Consider the following 9,126-nt stretch of genomic DNA (forward strand, 5'->3'; position numbering starts at 1 on the left):
ATTTTCTGCAGGAGAGGAGAGAAAACAGCCTTGTTACTGCCAGGAAGGGATGGTGTCACCCCGCTTCGGCACAAACGGCGCTGGCGGATGGTGCCCATCAACCGCAACGGGAAGCTCAAGGGCTCAGAGAGCTTCTGGAGGGCGCTGGGGACCCCATGCCATTCCCAATGGATCTGCCAAGGTGAAGGAGCCCTGCTGTGCTCACTGCACTTTATACCCACAGAATTTTTAAACGTTAGTGGCCATTTGATGGCGTGGTGGCTTGAGACAGCTCCAGCAGCAGTCCCCACGCCAAGGGAGGTCTCTGCTGAGTGACAGATAAACCCTGGAAGTAGCAGGAGCAGCAGAAAGACCCTTTGCAGAGACCCTGACCCTGCAGGCAATGGGCACAGAGCAGCCTTTTCCTTAGCTAGAAGAATCAGGGTTATTCCCACCCATGGAGCCTCGACCACCGATGTGCTGCCAAGAGCCATCCGCTCTTCAAGACGTGCTCCGGGAAGGGTCAGGGAGGGCTTTTCCCCAGGGGATCTCACTCGACCTCTGAGCACAGCACAGACTGGCCTGGCCTTGCTTACAGGGGTGAAACCACAGCTTGTGGCCCAGTGCCACCAAATCCAGTCCCTGCTGGGCAGTGACTGGTTCCCAGCAGGAGATGGGGGTCACGCTGTTCCCCCCAGGTCCCCCCCGCATCTCCCTCTCCCAGGGAGCTACGGGATTCGTGTTCCCACAGAGCACACGGCTCCTGGGAGCCGGGGTGCACGCCGGCCGCGCTCGCAGCGCAGTCATGCAATATGGATGGTGGAACAGATCGTGCTCTTGATTACAGCCGGGTCAGCCCAGAGCTGTTTCCCTGCAGCCACTGGAACAACCAGATTTGCATCCACGAGAGATTTTGGCTGGGTGCCCTCTGCAATCCCCTGCGCGTGGCTGACCGGGGAGCAGCGGCGTGGGCAGCAACTTCCAGAGGCTGCAAAGGGCTCAGCAGATCCCAGATCCTCGATCCAGGCAGCAAGTAAATGATCCTGGGACATGGGAAGCTCCTCTCACTGCCTGAAGCAGCCTCAGCTGCTGGGAACCTGGCAGGGGACAAGGCACAAGTCTCTAGTTTGGAGCTGAGCTGAGGATGCTGGTCCTGACCCTGCTGACGTTCGGGGGTGTTTCACCACAGATTTAGGAGCTGGGGCTCTCCCCAGGGATGCTGGTACCCGTAACCACGGCGCGTGATGCTGCTTGAACACCAGCACGAAGCGGGCTGAGGACTGCGAGCTACTGGCAGCCCCAGCAGACACTCATCAAAAGCCCTGGCTCTTAGCAAAGCAGTGACATTTGAGACATGGCTCCCAGGAAGGAGCATTTCATAGGAAGGACTCTATTTCCCAAACCTGCCCTGGGCATTGAAGCCACAAGGTCCAAATCCATCCAGGCCCAATCCTCATCGCATCTGCAGGACTGACAAGGAAGCGGCGACAGGATCCTGTGGCTCTGAACACCACAGGCAAAACCCCTTTAATCCTCCTGCTACCTGCTCACCATGAAAATTCCTGCCCTTTTGGGTTTGGTTTCTTTTTTTCCTGAGAAATATATAATAAATCTACGGTGCCAAATTGCTACTTCAGGAAATTGTGATTTAAATTTTATTCTATTTATAGAGTCTCTATGGAAACAGAGAGAGCGTTAGAGAGGTAATAACTATAAACTCACAGATTTCTACTGCCGAGGGCACAGCGTACCCTCAGATGTGTGGTTAGCCCTTGAGAAGGTCCAAGTGAGAAGAAATGACCGATTCCTCCCTTCAGGATAAAGAAAAAGAAATAAAGGCAAAGCCAGCAACAAAGGAGAGGATGTCTTCCAGCACCAGCGTGGAGATGGAAACCAGCCCCCATAGGGGATTCTCAGCCCAACAGCTCGATCTGATAGAACTTAAATCTTTTAAACAAAACCCAGACCTGCTCCTTGGGTTCTTTCCAAGCTCTTCCTTTCCTGGGCTCAGTGGGTAGGGCTCCCAGCAGGATGGCAAGGGATCCACGTGGGAAAAAGTGGCAGGAAGAGGAATCCCATCCTTACCGTCCTGGGTTTGAACCCCACGTGATGGATGGATGGATGGATGGATGGATGGATGGATGGATGGATGGATGGTGTGCCGAGCTAAAGGCTGGTCTGCAAAGAGCTGCCGGGAGCGGTGCCAGCCAGCCAGCCATTCCGTGATGCCTATTGCAGTGCAGAGAGTTTGCTGATGTAAAAACTCTGTTTTCTTATGTTACGCCGGGATATTTCTGTGCCTCCAAAGCAGAGGGATTGTTTTTGGCATGAAAAACTCCTCGTGGCTCAGAACACAGCGTCTGCACGGGCTATTTTGGAACAGCTGTTGCTTAATAACTGAGGCGATGGATACAGGGATTAATTGCTCAGTGTAGACAGCGTAAAGCAGTGAGATTAATAATTTAAAAAATAAGCTTTATTTCTTTTGTCTTTTTCGACAGGGACTTGTTTGCATGGGCTTTGGAGGAGCAGCTCCTGCACCACGTCCCCTGTAGTGGATGTGCTCTTGCTGGTTGTGGCAGTGCCAAGCCCAAGGCACAGAGTTTGGCTCAGCACAGCTCTGGGCTGACCACAGTCACATCTCCTGCCTCTTTTTTGTGTCTTTATCCACTGATGGAAAGTCATAGCTGAAGTGGGAGAAGTCAGGAGGCTGGATGAACCCCTCTGTACCCACCCCACAGAGCCCAGCCCGGTGGGGACACCATGGGGACAAGCTGTGTCCAACCAAGAGCTAAAAAACCCTATTTTAACCCAAACCAACAGATCCTGCAGGAACAAAGTGACTCAGGTCACTGTTCTGTCTGGGCTGCTGCTCTGTGGGAACAGCCCGTGGGGAAGGCTGTGGCAGGGGTTGTGCCTCCTCCTTGGCTGTGTCGGGCTCCCCAGGGCTGGTGTTCCTGCTGCTGCCTGATGGCCCCACGGTCTGAAACCTCCCTGTGTCTCACTGATGAGTGATCTGGTTCTGCCCTGACATCCAAACCTCTGCCTTGGCTTTCGGACTCACAAGGAGGGGATCTTGTTGCTATGACCTTATAGCACAAACACATGCTGTGAAGTCCTGCTCTATTATTATTATTGTTGTTGTTGTTGTTGTTATTATTATTATTATTATTATTATTGTTGCTATTATTATTGCTATTATTATTGCTATTATTACTATTATTATCATTACTACTATATTAATTATTTATATCCCTGGACCACCCACAGGCTCCAGACAAGACTCTGCATCCCTTTGGAGGCATTGCAGAAACACAGTGAAAGACTGTCCTGTCCCACCCCATCCTGGTCTGTCCCATCCCCATCCCTACCTCACCCCATCACACAGCACTCCATATTTAAGGTGTGGGGGGAACCATTCCATGACCAGACAGGGAACGAGCCCCACAGCAGCTCACAGCCCCACAAACAGCAGCTGGACCCCAGCAGATCCCGCTCAACCCCACACAGAGTTTCTATCCCTCCTGCTGCTTTTTATGGCTGATCGTCCTATGGGTCCCCAGTACGGGGGTCCTGCCACCACCCCACACCCCATTGCTGGCACCCAGGCTGGGCAACAAGGATACAGCTGTCCCCTGAGGGTGCCAGCCAGCCCAGTTGCCCCTGGCAGCTCAATCTCACACCAGCATCCTGAGCCCCCGCCAAGGAAAACGTGTAGATGCTCTAAAATGGAAAAGAAAGCACTTCCCCCCCCACGCACTTCTCTTCCCAGGGACAGGATGAGAGAACAAACATGTGACAAACGTTAGTCATGTTGTTAAATGCACGACCAAAAGGCTGTAGTGACACACAGCTCCTCAAACGCTCCCTGGAATAACACCCCTGGGGCCAGCACCGACTGCCCATGTGTGTGTGTGTGGGGGGGAGCCTGCAGACCCCTGCCAGCTCCCCACCTTGGGTGGTATTTGCAGAGAGAGATCTCTGCTGTTGGTGCCCAGAGGAGCCCGACGTGCTCCTGGGAGAATAACACAGCGAGTGGCAGCCCACGACTGCTTCTCCCATGGCTGTCACCTCTGCATCTCCTGAGCTGGCTGCAGGGATGCTGAGAGCTGAAATTTGGTGGGAAGCGAGGACAGGGATCCCAAGGGGTCAGATCTGGGGAGGTGCTGGGACTGTAGGCAGCTGGGCAGGGCATGCTTGGCCTCACCCTAACATGACAGTGTGTCTGCTTCCCAAGGGGAAGCATCGCACAGCTCCTGGGAGGGCAGTGCCCTGGCCTCAGCTCTTACCCCTCCATTGCTCCTGGCACAAACTTTGGGGAAACACACTGTCCTTCTGGCTGCACTCTGCCCCAGAGGATGCTCTCCTCTCCCTGGGGGGGGGCTCCAGGGGGTCCCAGCGTGCAGCTTCACTGCGGTGACAGTGGGGACCCACCCGGGTCCCTGCCAGCAGCTTTTGATGAGTGATGCCCAGGGGAGATGATGGATGCAGCAGCTCCAGGGACTGTGCTGCTCCTGCTCGAGCTGCTTGACAACAGCTCCATCCCACTATCCGCAGGGGAGCCGGCTCACCTTGGCTGTGTCCTTTCAAGACCAAAATATGCCTGGAAAATTGTTCGTGGGAGGGATTAAATATAAATGTACCTGAGGGTTTAGAACAGGGGCTAGTGACCTTTATGGAGAGGAAGAGTCCTCTGCATCCTCCCTGCAGCGAGCAGCCTGCACAGGCACCACCATGGCAGGTGTGTGGGGGGGTTCTGAACCACATAAAGTGTCTCCAGCCCCAGCCCATCCCCTTGTAGTGAGGGGCCTTCAGAAAACCAAACTAGCTGAGTGGGTTTTGCCTGCTGGGTTAATGGGAGGTTAATGCTTCCCCCTGGTGCGGTGCCAACCCCGTGGCTCAGGGCAGGATCTGCACATCCCATGGTGGGACCTCCCCTTGCTTCTCAACCCCCTCCTCTCCAGCACCAAAAGCCTGGGGGAAGGTTTCCATCTGTGAAAGTGGGGCTTGGATCAGGCCCTGGGAAGAGGGGAGGGTCTGTGCCTCTGGACTCCAGCTGATCTTGGCTTTTGGGTTCAAGGATGGAAAGGAGGGAGCCATGAAGACCAAGATCATGAAACTGGAGATGGAAATTATGTCAGGCTTCAACATTCAGCCCTGCTTGGGTAAACAGGGAGACCCAGGGAAAACAGCTCTGAGATGCCTGGGGCATGCAGGAGTGGGATGGAGCAGTGCACACCTTGATGGTGGGATGCCACCGACACTGGATGGATGTCTCCATCTGCAGGGTTCTGTATGGACCAGTCACTCTGCTGCAGAGCACAGAAATCCCTGCCACCCAACTCATTCTTGAGCAGAACTCTGTGTCACACATCTGTTTTGCTCCTTGCCAGAACTTCTTTCTTTGCTTTTTCTTATTCATTTTTCCCCCCTGATGGATCCCTTGCTCTCAGAGGAGCTGGACTGGGGGAACAGAGAGCTGCTCCAGCAAAGGAGCTGGACTGGGGGAATGGAAAGCTGCTCCAGCAAAGGAGCTGGACTGGGGGAATGGAGAGCTGCTCCAGCAAAGGAGCTGGACTGGGGGAATGGAGAGCTGCCACGGATCTGCCCGGGTTAGGGGATGGAGATGACACAAGGCAGCCTGCTGTTTCTAGGTTGCCAGCTCAAATCCATCTTCAGCTGGCAGTGAGTTAAAAGTTTACATCTGATGCTTGTTCACTGTCCACGGGGAGATGAATCTGTGGGTCTTGGGGTGTGGCAACACACCAGTCTGGGGACAGCGGAGGGGTGAAGGACCAGCTTGTTTGAACCCACCCCCCTACCATGGTGAATGCAGAGCAGGGAGAGCAGCCCCAGAAGGAGTTCTGGGCAGGAAAACTTTAAGATTTTATTAATGATGCCACTAATTGTAGTGACAGGAGGAGACGTGGCTGAGTCGGTGGTGTCTGTGGCAGGGCCAGGCAGAGCGCCCAGCTCTGTGGCGGAAACTGTGGGCAGCACCGAGGTGCAGGATTCCCTGTGCTCTGCCTGGAGAAGCAGGTTTGAGGAGCTGCTCCTCGTGGGCAATTAATTGCCGAGCTACAAATGTGTTAAAAGGTGAGCATGGGGAAGCCAACCTGCATTAGGGCATCGTCCTCACATCAATAAAATCAATGGGCGTTTGGCCACTGCTGCTGCTGTGAGCTGGGCTGGGCTGTGGGCAGACTGAGCTTCAGCCCGGAGCTGGATGTGCCAACCCAGGAGCTGTCCCCATGGTGAGCTGGGGCTCCTTTTGCCCCATGTCCCCCCTACTTTCTGGTGGAGATGGGATGGAGAGCAGCTGCGGGATGATGCGAATGAGAAGCACTGCCTTGGCCAAGCCAAGCCCACTCGAGGTCAGGGTGTCCCACCCCAGCAAGCCTGAGCACCACATCCCCAGGGACATGCCTTCCACTAGCATGGGGCTCTCCCCTCCAGATGCTTTTAGGGTGGCAGCAAAGCCAAAACAGCCTCAGGAGCTGGAGCTGCTGCTCCACTGTCAAGGAGAAGGTGCTGTGTGTTGCTGCAAGTGGCGTCCTGCAGCCACGGGGCTTCTTGTGCTTTGAGCAGCCAAGTTCTACAGGAACAGGGGTTGTACCTCCTGGCTGCTTTTCTGGGAGGGATGAGCGCAGGCATGGCAGCAGCCTGGCAGTCCCAATTTCTGCATGACCTTGACTGTGCCAGTAAGACCTTCGAGGTCAAGCAGCAGGCTGGGGTGCTCCACAATGAGGGTCCCTGACCTGGGTGCCAAGTTGCCCTTGGGTGACCAGGGGCATTTTCTACTTTTGCCCAGGTTTTGTTTTGAAACCAAAGGACAGAAGTGGCATGTCCATACCACAGTGGCACAACATGGCCTTTGGTAACACTGCCATGAGCACTCTCTGCCCATGGCTGTAATGTGCTGCAGCACCTGAAAACACCAAAGTTACCAGCTGGGAATTCACCTTTCAAACTAAAACCCCGCTGTGTCCGTGCCAGAGGCACCCTGTTGAACAGCCAGGGGGGTCAGAGCCGCTCTGCTTTCAAACCCAAGGGGAATTTCTGCCCAATTTCAACCGGGGCCGCCCTGTCCTGCCTGCTTACATCCCTGCCCACGAGCAGGACCGATTCCCTTCCCTCCCGCAGCGCTGCAGTGCCGCCTAACTTGTTTTCCTCATTAACCGGACACAGCCCGAAGGCACTGGAGGAGCCCCAGGGCCGTTTTTACACCGGCACTTCCCGCTGCCGCAGCGCTAATCCTGCCGGCGTGGCTGGTGTCCCCCGAGCATCTCCCCGACGCTCAGCGCTGGGGTGATCCCGGACGTTATTTACTGAGCTCTGCTCAGCCCCTCTGCAGGGGAACAGCCCTGTTACCTCTAAAAAGCCCACTCTGTTGACAGCAGCCCACCCCGGGCCTGCCCCAGGGTGGGACCCTCACGCCCGCAGCCCGCCTGGCATGGGCGGGTGGTGCCACCAGGGTCCTCCCTCCTCTCCCACGGCTGTCCTGTTATTACTGTTGCTTTTGGTGGCTGTGCTGCAGCAGGGCCACGGCCTGGGCAGTGCCCAGCGCGGTGCTGCATGCCTGTGCGAGCCTACCAGGAGGCATCACGAACCTGGGAGGTGACCCACACCCCAGGGGCATCCCCTCCCCTGGGAGCATCCCCAGTGCGGGCTCATCCCCAATCTGGGAGCATCCCGACCCGGGACCTCTTCATCCCAGGAGCATCCCCATCCCAGGAGCATCCTCGTTGCAAGCGCATCCTCATCCAGGCGCGCCCTCATCCCAGGCACGTCCCCATCCTGCCATCATCCCCATCCCAGGGCCATCCTCATCCAGGGAGCATCCCCATCCCGGGGCCGTCCTCAGATCCTCCAAGGTCACACCTGTAGCAGCGCAGGGACCAAGGTTCGGGGACGGTGGTACCCCACCAAAGCGCGCATCCCACCGCTAACCTCGCAGGGGGCTCGCCATCCCGGTAACCCCTGCGGCCACGCCATCGCCTGCTTGCCCCGCAGGTAACCCCGCTGTCAACCCCAGGGGGTCCTCACCCTCCCGGTGACCCCGCTTGCCCCGTTTCCAACCCATCGGCACCCCCCGTCCCGCTGCCGCCCCGGCTCACCTTCAGGTCGGGGGGCTTGGTGCGCGGCGGCGGGACAGCGCCCGCCTCGGGGGGGGCCGCCGCCTCCCCGGGCTTGGCTTCCATGGCGGCGGGGCCGGGCGGCTCCCCCGCGACGCCGGGGTCCTCCTCGGCTTGCTGCTGCAGCTCGTCCGACCGGCACCGCTTCATACCGGCGCGCCGGTGCCCCCGGGGAGGCGGGGGCGCTTACGGCCGCCGCGCCGGCGGCGGGCAGCGCCCGGGGGGCCGCTGCGGGGCCCGTGGGCTGCGCGCCCCCGCCCCGCCCGCACCCGCCCCGCCGTGCCCGGGCCGGGCGGCGGCTCCGCGCCGCGGCGGCTCCGCGCCCGCCGGCATCGGCATCGGCATCCCCGCCGCCGCCGCCGCCGCCGCCGCCGGGGCTTGAGCGGCGGCAGCCTCGGCCAATGGCGGCGCGCGGTGGGCGGGGCCGGCGGCGGTGATTGGCTGCGGCGCGGAGCCGTGGCGGCGCGCGGGGCTGCCGGGCCGGTCCGCGCGCCCCGCCCGGCCCCGCCGCCCCTGTCCCCGCGCGATCGCGGATTAAACGTTCGTTTGTTTCTTTCGTCTATTTTTCGCCTCTCGCCGGGACCCGCCGTCTGCCCGGGCCGAAGCGCCGCCGTCGCTCCGCCTCGCCGCGGCCGACGGGGAAGGCTCCGCCGCCCCACCCGCCTCTCATTGCCCGGGGAGGCCCGGGAGCGGTTGGCAACCGCGGGCGGGCGGCCCTGCGCGCCGGGAGCCACCCCGGGTGGCCGCGCGGGACTACAATTCCCAGGAGGCTCCGCGGCACTAGCGCTCCCGGCGCGCTTGGCTCCCGGGACCGCCAAGCCGCCTCCCCCTTCCCCCGCGGCGCCGCGATAAAGGTTCCGCCCCGTGCGCGGCGCCGCTGAGCTGAGGCGCTGTCCCAGGAGGAGGGCGGTGGCGGGGGAAGGGGAGGCGGGAGGGGGGGTGGTGGGGGGGTAGGGAGAGGCGGGGACAGCCCGTCCGCCGGGGCCGCGCTCCGCTCCCTCCGGGAGGGGCG

Source organism: Gallinula chloropus, assembly GCF_964237585.1.
Source record: "Gallinula chloropus genome assembly, chromosome: 27".
NCBI lineage: Eukaryota > Metazoa > Chordata > Aves > Gruiformes > Rallidae > Gallinula > Gallinula chloropus.